Source organism: Alosa sapidissima, chromosome 23 (genome assembly GCF_018492685.1).
Source record: "Alosa sapidissima isolate fAloSap1 chromosome 23, fAloSap1.pri, whole genome shotgun sequence".
Taxonomy (NCBI): Eukaryota; Metazoa; Chordata; class Actinopteri; order Clupeiformes; family Clupeidae; genus Alosa; species Alosa sapidissima.
In genome coordinates this window covers 5,957,003-5,970,549 of record NC_055979.1, presented here as the reverse complement: position 1 = coordinate 5,970,549, position 13,547 = coordinate 5,957,003, and positions in this window count along the sequence as shown.

The window sequence follows — 13,547 nt, the reverse complement described above, 5'->3', positions numbered from 1 at the left end:
CGGGATTAGTGTGTGCTTCACCTCACTATGTGTTCACTGTGTACTGAGTGTGTTTCACTACTTCACGGATTGGGATAAATGCAGAGACCAAATTTCCCTCATGGGATCAAAAGACTATATATACTGTACTTATACTGGAAATGACAGTTAGACTTTCAAGTGAAATCTTTACAGCCACTATTAGGGCAAGTTTCTAGAAAGAGTAAATAATTAAACCATGCAAAAAGATTTTTTACTGATGTTACATTTTCTGAAAATTACCAGGTCAAAGAGTACCATAGTTTAAGAATAACCCTGCAGCAATAGCATGTCTGACAATAGCCTAAGCATGATCAATGGCAACGTCTGACTCTGATAGGCCTGCCTATACAGATAGAGAAGAAGAGACTGTCTGACTTACTTTTGTGCAAAAAAGTGAAATAATACTGTTTTCCCCTCAGGATCAGATGGCTGTGTGATATGTTTTCAGTTCTGTGCAAGGAACCATCATCACACCAAGGTAAGTGATAACTTACTTGTCCTCCATTTACTAGTGTCACAATGTAGCCAACGTGTAGCCTATATTATTATAAGTTATAGTGATATTTTGTAAGCATTTATTTACCAATGAGAATAGCCTAGCCTAATGTTATCCCTTTGCACCTCTCCACAGGAATACACAAAGGCTAGGGTTAAGTGATGCTTTTGTATCAAAGAAGGGATGACACCTTAGACTTATTTTATGTGGCATTTTCAAAATGTGTTGGCTATGCAGGTCATGTGACGCCTCTTCCGAGACACAGGCTCAGTTACTTTGCCATTATTAGTTAAATCACAGTCAGTTTTCAAGGGTCAGCCCATTACCATGCATACACCACTCATGCATTTGCTCATTCCAGTCTATTAATGCACTGAACATTCATCTCTCACGATTTCATAGAAAGACAGAGCAAGAGGTTGCATATCAGGAGTGTGAAGGAGTGAATCTTGTATTTACATGTCACCTGTACTATAGTCTTATTTAATATATGCATAGGATTAATATTCTGCTGATTTGTCTTCCCATTACCCCACAATCCCTCTGTCTTTCTAAGAAGATGTCAATGTCAACAGCAGAAGGAAAATTACTCTGCAGGCCCTTCCCATCTTCCTGTGGGAAGATGGATTTTTTAAGATCTGGAATGTAAGTTTTTGATTAAATTGTGTGTCCTCTTTCACTCTTTCTTCTTTTTTTACTTTGTCTTCTCTATATATCTCTATTTCTATTCAGCCCTCTCTGATACTACCTTGCAGCCAAAAGACAACAACCACAACCATCTTCCTAGCCACCAGAATAGCAATTAAATCATACTACAGTAATTCCCAAATTCGACAAGAATGTCATATTTGGGAATTTTACCTGAACTTTTCATTCACTGGTATTTCATATTATATTAAATACACATTAGGGTGCATCATCCGCTTCACTTTTTGAAAAAAAAAATGTGAAAATCAATCTGTACCTAGAATGATTTTGTTCCATTAACCAAATAAAACTTCCATGAGAAATTTTATTGAATTCTATTGATGTTTAGGTGGCCCACCGAGCCTCTGAAGTTCCCAACTAAAGACGTCCATAAAGCTAGGCTGAAAATATATTTTTTTCTTAAATAACGGCAAAACTAATGGGTCTAGCCCTATAATGACAATGGAAGTTGAATATAAATATGGACTTTCCGCATCATTTGGTGTGGGTTGTGTGTCTCTATCTTTATTACTTCCTGAGATATGGCAGTAGTGTACATTTTGGGGGAAGCAGCTAGACCAACGGATTCCTTGTCTTAGTTGAATTACTGAAGCTAAGCAGGTGTGGGCCCGATTAGTACTTGGATGGGAAACCTCCTTGGGAAAACTAGATTGCTGCTGGAAGTGGTGTTGGTGGGTGGTCAGTAGGTGGCACTCTTCCCTCTGGCCAAAAAGATTGATCCCAATGCCCCAGTGCAGTGACGGGGACACTGTACTGTAGGAGATGCCGTCATTCAGATGAGACGTTAAACTGAGGTCCTGACTCACTGTGGTCATTAAAGATCCCATGGCAAAGAGTAGGGGATTCCTCAATGTCCTGGCTAAATTTCCAACCTGGCTCATTCAATCTGGCCCCCCAATCATCCCCCACTGTAATTGGCTCATTCACTCCCTCACTCTCCACCTCAATCTAGTCTGTGGTGAGCGTTCTGGTGCACAATGGCTGCCGTGCATCACCCAGGTGGGTGCTACACATTGGTGGTGGTTAGTGATGTCCCCTTTTCCATGTGAAGCGCTTTGAGTGTTGAGAAAAGTGCTATATAAATGTAACGTGCTGTTGTTGTTGGAAGATGCCATAAAAATGACCTTTGCCAGGCATTTTCAACAAACAGCATGAAAGTAAACTATCAATAAAAGCTTGCTGTCATGGGTTTGCCCAGTACCAAATTTGAAGGCTGGAAAACAATATATATGTGGCCCACCAAGTCGATGTAAAATACGTATCATATTTGAAAGTTGCCATTTATACTTTAATCCGATCAGTCATTATCACTTCACATTCACATAATATTTGCTGATTCCCACTTTGTTCTGTTTTCTGATGAACCATCCGAAAGATACCATATGAAGCACCTGATAACTTGGCAACAGTTTGGAAGACGGGATCCAGTGATAATCGAGTCATCCTGAACAAGGCCACTGCCCAAACCAAATATCCAAGACGATTGTCTTGTAGACAGAGTACATTTTGAAGACTGTGGATTGGCATTAGGCTACTCTCCACTAAAAGCCATGTTGCAAGAAAGTTCATGTAATCCTGTGTGATACAACTTCTACTCTACACTAAACAAAACATTCCCACACAATGTAGCCTATATCTGATTTGGAATTACCGGTATGAGATTTTTATAACACCATAGCAACAACAGTTAAAATAAAAGATTAATGACAAGTGTTACAGTACATTAAGGTGTTTTTCATCAAATAACATATTATTCAAAATAGAAAAAAAAAACGTTTTTCTGAGAAAAATCACCAAAATATGTATGACAACATAAAGAAACCCAATGTTTATCCAGTGAGCTGTGTGCTTTATGCCCTTAATACAGTTATTATTATGACCGCCTTTTTCGCATGCCCAAATGTGTAGGATCATTATGACACCCTCTGAATGCATGCCAAGTTTTGTGTACTTTCGTTCATGGGGGGCCTTACAATAAAATAATTTATGTGTACATTTACTGACGTACACCAACAAGGATTCCCGGGACACTGAAAGATCGGGGTACACAAAACTTGGTGGGCATGTACCCCCACATGGATAGCATGGATAGTCATTTTTCGTTTTGATCTGCAGCCCCCCCGCTGGACTGGACCCCCCCAAAAGGAGGGTAGGGCAGACACAGTTCTCTGTGAATCTTTTATGGTATGTTGGTCTCAAGGGCCCACATCAACCTGGCTCATAATCACTCATTTGTGATTTGCCCCCCCCCCGGTAAAAAATGAAAATGCAATATTATTCTGCTTTAATCGCCCCTATCTTCAGTTCAGTTATCTTCAGTTGTCATTCAAAAGATGTTCAGAACTGCACCAAATTTTATGTGTATGATTGACCTGGCATTCTCTGGGGATCTGGGGGTATGCCAAGTTTCGTAGAATTTCATCCATGGGGGGGGCTAAAAAAATTAGGTTATGTGTACATTTAGTGACTGTACACTCATTGGCCTGTAAATGGCGGTGCACACATATAAACATGCACACACACAGGCACCCACATACTATCGGTATTAGAACGGCCGATACATAATTACAAATTCAGTAGGATCAAAAGAAAGCCAAAATATTCATCATCATTATCATGGCTGCATTTTCAGTATTGGCGATAAGTAGTCGTTTGTCCACTAGATGGCGCATCGTTGCAGTGAGACGTAATTTTGTTGGAAGTTAAAAGTGGGTTGGAAAAACAATGGACACTTCCTACAAGGACTGTAATTTACCGCAGCGAACATCTAATAAGGATAGGACGATGTTCACATGAAGTGTAATTCCCATTTCTTCTTGAAGCCGAAATAAATCTGAGGATGTTTATCGGACATGCTTGGTTTTTACTGCAGGTACGTTAATCTTGTAATATCTATAAGGACCTAGGTAATGTTACCGTTAGCGTTGGTTGAGTGATGGAGGCATTTGATTTATTGCATTTGTAGAAAACTATAAATGCGGTTATACCAAGCAAATGTATAGCAGCACTGTTTGTATCTTTCGACTGTCATTTATTGCACGTGCTACAAAATCATTCTGTGCAATGGAAGATTTACCAACGTTACACCGGTCTGATACAGTTTTGCCTATACATGCTTGAGACTGAGACGCCTGTTTATTTTGTTTTAAGTGCGTGCAGGGTGTGAGAGGGGAATCGATGTGCTTTGATTACAGCTTGGTAGTTGTAGTCTGTGAAATTAAAAAGCACGTGTGTGTGAAGTATCCAAACAATGACACCTTCATTTCATTATGGCTGCTTTAGCAAAACACCTTAAGCTACTGTGTAGTGGGTCCCATTTAGAAGTGGCTACTTCATTCGCGCTTTCCTTGACTCATGGAGCTGCGTGAATGTTATTACAACTTTTCGCCACGATATGACAGTCCGCTTGATACTGTAAGGCGTAAGCCATTGGTTTCCAAAGGAGATTTTATTTGTGTCGCCAGCATAGCCTATTGACAATTTATGTTGTCAATAGGCCTACCTTATAATCCTACCTGTAGCTTAGGGAAGCTAACAGCTTTCTATTAGGATCTAGTTTGTTAGTTACCGTTTTGTCATAACTCCCTGATGCATTTTTGCATTTAGAATAGCCAGAGCGTGTATATCTCAATCGGAAAATTAAACAATATCGGGTGCCTATGGACTAGGCTGGGTGAACCCAGCCTGATCTGCCCGCTATTTATTTTTTGATTTCTTAAAAGATTGAGCTTGGTCTGATGAAAGCCAGACTAGCCATGGACCTCAGTTAAACAATGCAAGGGAACATGAATCAGCCTATATTTGCACTAACAATAACGGACAAAAGCTCTTCAACTTTGGCCCGTTAAAATGTGTATGAACAGTCTAGCGACGCATTTCATCAAGGCCCATTTGGACATGTCAGTTATTTGCACCACTGGTTAGATGTAAAACAGCATTTCGTTTCAGACTAGGCTACTGTTACTTAATTTGTGCATTAACAATAACGTTTCAGACTACTGTTACTTAATTTGTGCATTGACAAAGTATTACATGAACTAAAGATGACTAAAATCTTATGTAAGAAGAAGAAACATTCACAAAAAATCCATCCATCCAAAAATGACCTTTGTTTTTGATAGCTGTTGAAAACGGCATGGAACTGACAGAGATGTTTTTGTTTAAAAATACATAAAAAAATAAATAAATAAATAAAAAAACAAATAACATTATGCTGATACCTTTTGCTTTTCCCAAATACAATGTAGCCTACAGGTGTAAGTGACCTTTCATCAATCCAGTTGCAATGGATGAACTGTGATGAACTGCCCTACTTGTGGTTGTTTAGAGATTTTAAAGGTTTTATAACAATTCTACATCTTCTTTGGCTATTCTACAATCTATTCACCTTTTCAGCACCAGTAGGGTACTTTCTGTGCAGCCGCACACACACACTCAGGCATGCCAAACAAGCATACACAAAAGTTTCAAGAGTGGGGGATGGAGTAAAATATGGAGACAAATTGAAGTGTGATTTATTTTCGCGGAACGGATGTACAGGACTGAGCGGCGGTCATATTTTGTACCGCTATGCGGTACATCTAGTTTGAGTATTATTACCTTTGTTGAAGTGGTAAAAGGTTGTTATTTCTTTGATTTTCTGTATTAACTGCATTGCTGGGGATGTTGTTCTGTTAGAATTCTTAAATAAATGGAATCTGCATTGAAATTGTCTTTTGAGTAGTTTTTTATTTGAATCATACAAATAAAATATTTTTGATTTTGAGGTAAATAGTAAACCTAAACAGTCAAAAAATGTGTTTCAATAGAGTGAAGTCAACTTAAAAATATAAGAGACTAATGTGACAATGTTTAGGTCTGAGAAACTGAATGAGTCATGGTGATAACATGAATATATTATTAGGAGTGATAACTTAAAAACATCAACTCCATTTCCAGTGTCAATTTTGTTGGTTTTAACAATGGTTTCAAAATGATCAGGTTCATTGAACTTATCAACGAATTAAGTAGTGATTACTTAAAATGTTTGTTTGTCAAATTATTATGACCGCCGCTCAGCGAAGTGGCGGTCATATAGGTTTAGTCAGATTTTTTCTTTTTTTTTTTTTCTTTTTTTTTTTTTTCTTTTTCGCATGCCCAAATTTCCGTCAATGATTCCCGGGACACTGAAAGACCGGGGTACACGAAACTTGGTGGACATGTAACCCCACATGGATAGCATGGAACCATCGTTTTTCGTTTTGATCTGTAGCCCCCCCGCTGAATTGGACCCCCCGAAAGGAGGGTAGGGCAGACACAGTTTTCTGTGAATATCTCGAAAACCGCAGGGTTTAGGAGGACCATTTTTTTTTTTGTATGTTGATCTCAAGGGGCCATGTCAACCCATTCCATAACCACTCATTTCATGTATAGCGCCACCTAGTTAAACACAAAAAAGTAAAAATGAGGTGGTGTAATTGAAGGTATCTGTGACCTAACATAGTCAAAACTGCACGAAATTGGAAGTGTAGGATCATTATGACACCCTCTGTATGCACGCCAAGTTTTGTGGAATTCCGTTCATGGGGGGCCACACAATAAATTAATTTATGTTACTATACACCAACTGGCCTGTAGGTGGCCGGAGACAGTTTTCTGTGAATATCTCGAGAACCGTAGCGCCTAGGAGGTCCACCTTTTTTTTGTATGTTGGTCTTAAGGGGGCATGTCAACCCATCCCATTACCACTTATTTCATGTATAGTGCCACCTAGTTAAAAATTAAAAAGCAAAAAATTAGGTGTTTTCATCTCAATATCTCTGGCTGACAAGGTCAAAACTGCACGAAATTAAAAGTGTAGGATCATTATGACACCCTCTGAATGCATGCCAAGTTTTGTGTACTTTCGTTCATGGGGGGCCTTACAATAAAATAATTTATGTGTACATTTAGTGACGTACACCAACAAGGATTCCCGGGACACTGAAAGACCGGGGTACACAAAACTTGGTGGGCATGTACCCCCACATGGATAGCATGGAACCGTCATTTTTCGTTTTCATCTGCAGCCCCCCCGCTGGACTGGACCCCCCGAAAGGAGGGTAGGGCAGACACAGTTCTCTGTGAATCTTTTATGGTATGTTGGTCTCAAGGGCCCACATCAACCTGGCTCATAATCACTCATTTGTGATTTGCCCCCCGGTAAAAAATGAAAATCAGTAGGATTAAAAGAAAGCCAAAATAAATATTCATCATCATCATCATCATGGCTGCATTTTCAGTATTGGCGAGAAGTAGTCGTTTGTCCACTAGATGGCGCATCGTTGCAGTGAGACGTAATTTTGTTGGAAGTTAAAAGTGGGTTGGAAAAAACAATGGACGCTTCATACAAGGACTGTAATTTACCGCAGCGAACATCTAATAAGGATAGGACGATGTTCACATGAAGTGTAATTCCCATTTCTTCTTGAAGCCGAAATAAATCTGAGGATGTTTATCGGACATGCTTGGTTTTTACTGCAGGTACGTCAATCTTGTAATATCAATAAGGACCTAGGTAATGTTACCGTTAGCATTGGTTGAGTGATGGAGGCATTTGATTTATTGCATTTGTAGAAAACTATAAATGCGGTTATACCAAGCAAATGTATAGCAGCACTGTTTGTATCTTTCGACTGTCATTTATTGCACGTGCTACAAAATCATTCTGTGCAATGGAAGATTTACCAACGTTACACCGCTCTGATACAGTTTTGCCTATACATGCGTGAGACTGAGACGCCTGTTTATTTTGTTTTAAGTGCGTGCAGGGTGTGAGAGGGGAATCGATGTGCTTTGATTACAGCTTGGTAGTTGTAGTCTGTGAAATTAAAAAGCACGTGTGTGTGAAGTATCCAAACAATGACACCTTCATTTCATTATGGCTGCTTTAGCAAAACACCTTAAGCTACTGTGTAGTGGGTCCCATTTAGAAGTGGCTACTTCATTCGCGCTTTCCTTGACTCATGGAGCTGCGTGAATGTTATTACAACTTTTCGCCATGATATGACAAGTCCGCTTGATACTGTAAGGCGTAAGCCATTGGTTTCCAAAGGAGATTTTATTTGTGTCGCCAGCATAGCCTATTGACAATTTATGTTGTAAATAGGCCTACCTTATAATCCTACCTGTAGCTTAGGGAAGCTAACAGCTTTCTATTAGGATCTAGTTTGTTAGTTACCGTTTTGTCATAACTTCCTGATGCATTTTTGCATTTAGAATAGCCAGAGCGTGTATATCTCAATCGGAAAATTAAACAATATCGGGTGCCTATGGACTAGGCTGGGTGAACCCAGCCTGATCTGCCCGCTATTTATTTTTTGATTTCTTAAAAGATTGAGCTTGGTCTGATGAAAGCCAGACTAGCCATGGACCTCAGTTAAACAATGCAAGGGATCATGAATCAGCCTATATTTGCACTAACAATAACGGACAAAAGCTCTTCAACTTTGGCCCGTTAAAATGTGTATGAACAGTCTAGCGACGCATTTCATCAAGGCCCATTTGGACATGTCAGTTATTTGCACCACTGGTTAGATGTAAAACAGCATTTCGTTTCAGACTAGGCTACTGTTACTTAATTTGTGCATTAACAATAACGTTTCAGACTACTGTTACTTAATTTGTGCATTGACAATAAAGTATTACATGAACTAAAGATGACTAAAATCTTATGTAAGAAGAAGAAACATTCACAAAAAATCCATCCATCCAAAAATGACCTTTGTTTTTGATAGCTGTTGAAAACGGCATGGAACTGACAGAGATGTTAAAATACATAAAAAAGAAATAAATAAATAAATAAATAAATAACATTATGCTGATACCTTTTGCTTTTCCCAAATACAATGTAGCCTACAGGTGTAAGTGACCTTTCATCAATCCAGTTGCAATGGATGAACTGTGATGAACTGCCCTACTTGTGATTGTTTAGAGATTTTAAAGGTTTTATAACAATTCTACATCTTCTTTGGCTATTCTACAATCTATTCACCTTTTCAGCACCAGTAGGGTACTTTCTGTGCAGCCGCACACACTCAGGCATGCCAAACAAGCATACACAAACGTTTCAAGAGTGGGGGATGGAGTAAAATATGGAGACAAATTGAAGTGTGATTTATTTTCGCGGAACGGATGTACAGGACTGAGCGGCGGTCATATTTTGTACCGCTATGCGGTACATCTAGTTATGTTTCAGTTCATCAACTTCCTAAAAAAATGAGTGTGAATAACTTCTAGTTTAGAGTAGTAATTACTTAAAATGTTTGTTTCTTGAAATTATTTGTTTTAATGTTGTTTATTTTCTCAAATATTTGGAGTCTTAAGAGCTTGTCTGAGTTAAGAGCTTGTCCTTAAAGATTTTGAGCATTTAAAGTCTCATTTTAAGTAGAAATTACTTTAAATATTTTTTAACATAACTAAATATTTTGAGGTAATCAGTTTCATCAAATATTTTGAGTTCATTGAACCTGTTGGGGTTTACAGTGTGCAAGACAGAGTAGGAACAAACAAACTCAAGTTTACTTTGGGTTAAAATTACAGATTGAGTGGATGCTTGTGTTACTATGACCACCAATTTAAGGTAACATTATTTCCCCCTGCCATCAGAGTTAGGCAATCCAATTTCACCAATGAAACTGCCTGGAGTGAAATTCAATTTATCTGCCTATCTCCACTGTTCACAGGAGACGACACGACTGATGTTAATTAGCCACATGCAATGGTAAATTAGTTAAACGTGCACATGGAGAGTGCCTGAATCTTGTGCAGGATGAACACTCAGTGCAGAGTAAAAAAGTAATTACTCTAACTATGTGGGATTGTTGGATAATTACAGTTACTCAATAAAGCAGGGTTTAATTAAGGCAATAGAGATATATATGATTACACTGTGTAACTGGAAACATACAGATAGACAGGCAAACAGACAGAAGGATTTTCACATTTTGATCCTTGAAGACTGATCCGTGAGAGATCAGATCACTGGTAGAAAGTGTGTTCTGAGCAGTTAAAAAAGAATAAAGAAACAGCACACATCACACACACTTTGCTCTACTCTCAACCAGTCCCTCCTGGCTATCAATCATTCTGACAGGGACAGTCCCAAACAGAGATCCTGCAGTTGCTCCTCCATGGTACCAGCAATACTGAGATCTTCTATCCAGCAGGGAGTACAATTACTGATCAAACACAGTCTCGATCTAATGTAAATGATTTCACACAGAAGCACCTAATGAATCATAAAATATAGACTACTCAGAATTCTCAGATAAAACTATATCAAGAAAGAAAAATAGATAGATAGATAGATAGATAGATACTGTTGATACAGTATAGAGATTGGCAGATTCATTTCAACTATTCCATTTTGACACTAATGAGATCAAATGATTTCCTGGTATAAAATATCAGTTCCATAAAGTTGTATTCATTCAGAATGTATATATTTATATGAATATGGGAAGTCTTTCAAATTCCCTCTGCACGCAATAGGACAGCGGCAGCGCTATGAGTCCCATGCGTTTCCCACCAGCGGAGCTATAGTTGGCTAGTTCAAACGTTTAATAAAAGCTTAACTCGTGTCAAACTGTTCGCCAACAGCAACATCCATCTTATTTGTTTTCAAGTAGCAGGGAATTCAAGCCAAACCGTTGCAACTCTGCCATCAATCATTATGTTAAGCCCACCTAACGACTCTATACACGAGTTCATTGGCCTGATTAAGTTTCGATTTCTGGAGCTCACAAGCCAATGGAGACTTGCTAGACTAGCCCTGGCAGCAATTTGCGCGTCTAGATTTCTAGGCTACTTTGAGGGTTTTTCCCACTCCAGTCCGACATTCATAAGCCAGAATTCAATGGTATTTTGATACACTTTCTTGCAAACCAGATTTCATAGTGGACAGACTATTATGTTCTTTTTTTGGTCATAATTGGAAAAACCTATTATGTGTGTTAAAATACCAAATAGCATATTTTGCGTGTAAAAAAGAGCTACTGTCCCAAAATAAAGGACTTTCACACGCATACCTTTTAGGTGTAGGGGATATAGGGATAGGTAGGGGCTGGCTATCTGTATGCCAAGTCATATAAACTTTATTCATATAGAAACAGGAGGTGACCTGCTTGGGGCAAAATAGCAAAATAGATACAGAAGATACTAGAACAAAGGAACAAAGATTCATGGTTATGGTTACGCTTTTGTCCAAAGCAACATACTAATACAAATGCAAAACAATATAATACTTAAATTTAACAGGGAACAGATTAAAATGTTGGTCAGACTCAAATGAGGAGAATAGCAATAATAAACAACAATGTCAATTCAATCAATAGCCTAATGAAATAAACAATGAAAATGAGGGGAAAAAACAATAATAAACAATAATGTCCATTCAATCAATAATATAAAAGCAATAACATGGTAGGACTACATTAAGGAGAATATCAATAATAAACAACAACGTCAAATTAATCAACAGCGGTACAAAATATGACCGCCGCCCAGTCCAGCACATTTTTTCCAGAAAAAATAAGTCACGCTTGTCAACTTGTGTTCATTTCCTACTTTGTTTCTTTTTTGTGTGTTTGTAATTGAGTGTGTGCAGTGTGGTTGTTTTTGTGTATATGTGTTTTGTGTGTGTTTTTTTGTGTGTGAGGGTGTGTGCATGTGTTTGTGTATGTAGGTGTGTTTGTATTTGTGGGTGCATGTGTGTGTGTGTATGTGTGTTTCTGTGTTTGTGTGCGTGTTTGTGCGTGTCGTGTGTGTGCATGTATGTGTGTGTGCATGTGTAGTGTGTGTGTGTGTGTGTGTGTGTATGTGTGTGTGTGTGTGTGTGCGCGCATGTGTGTGTGTCTTTATGTATGTTTACATAAATAAAGCAAATCAGGGAACCACCTAATCTTTGCGATAAGTGCCATGGGATCTTTAACAACAATGGTGAGTCAGGACCTCAATTTAACATTCATGCAAAGGAAAACATCTCCTGCAGTACAGTGTCCCTGTCACTGCAATAGGACATTGGGATTTATATTTGTTTGGTGGCTTTTGGCCACAGGGAAGAGTGCCACCTACTGGCCAGCCACCAACTCCGCTTCCAGCAGGAACCTACTCTTCCAAGAAGGTTTCTTATCCAAGTATTAACTAAGCCTGCTTAGCTTCAGTAATTCAGCAAAGTTAGGGTATCTGCTGGTCTGGTTGCTGGCTAAAAACAAAAGGCGAAAGGCATATGATTCTACTGTAACTGTCTCACTGATTTGCACACTCACTTCTCACTGGTATCTGCTAGACAGCAAGTACCAAAACATGATTAGTTCATAGATTTCATATGTAAAATACATTTTATACAACCCTACCCCATATCTTGCCTGTTCATAATTCTGAGAAATTCTTGAATTGTGTGCATGTGTGCGTGTACGTGTTTATGTTTTTGCATGTGTTCCTGTGTGTGTGCATGTGCATGCATGCATACATATGTCTACTGTTTGTGTATGTGGCATATGTATGATTACTGTGAATGTATGTGTGTGTGTGTGTGGATATCTGTTTATGCACATGTGTGCAAAAAAATCATCATCCTAGGCCCTACGGTTCTCAAGATATTCACAGAAAACTTGTTGGTGTATGGTCACTAAATGTACACATAAATTCATTTCTTGTATGGCCCCCAATGAACAAAAGTCCACGAAACTTGGCATGCATTCGGAGGGTGTCATAATGATCCTACACTTTCAATTTCGTGCAGTTTTGACCATGTCAGCCAGAGATATTCTGATTACACCTAATTTTTTGCTTTTTAATTTTTAACTACGTGGCGCTATACATAAAATAAGTAATGAATGACCATGAAATGAAATGACCTCCTAGGCCCTACGGTTCTCGAGATATTCACAGAAAACTGTGTCCGGCAACCTACAACAACAGTTGGTGTACAGTAACATAAATTAATTTATTTTATTACACGGCTCTTCACAAGGCAAGTAGAACGCTCCATTGGCTTGAATGGGATTTCCTAAAGTTCTACGGTAAAATATTTTCATGTAATTACCGCTGCAAACATATAATTACCGCTGTCAATGGCAACGGGTTTTGTGCTTCTGATATGTCTTTCATATTACTATGCAAGGACTGGAACTTCATTTAAAAGTGAAAGCAGACGGTTGATAAGCTGTGTTCTAAAGAATGATTGATTCAAGTTCAGCGTGTGTTCAGCGAACTATTTGTTTCTCAGCAAATGCCGCGATGAACGGTAACAAATAGGCTAGGCTATGTAGGCTAAAGTCATATATTATTTCGTTTTGGCAAA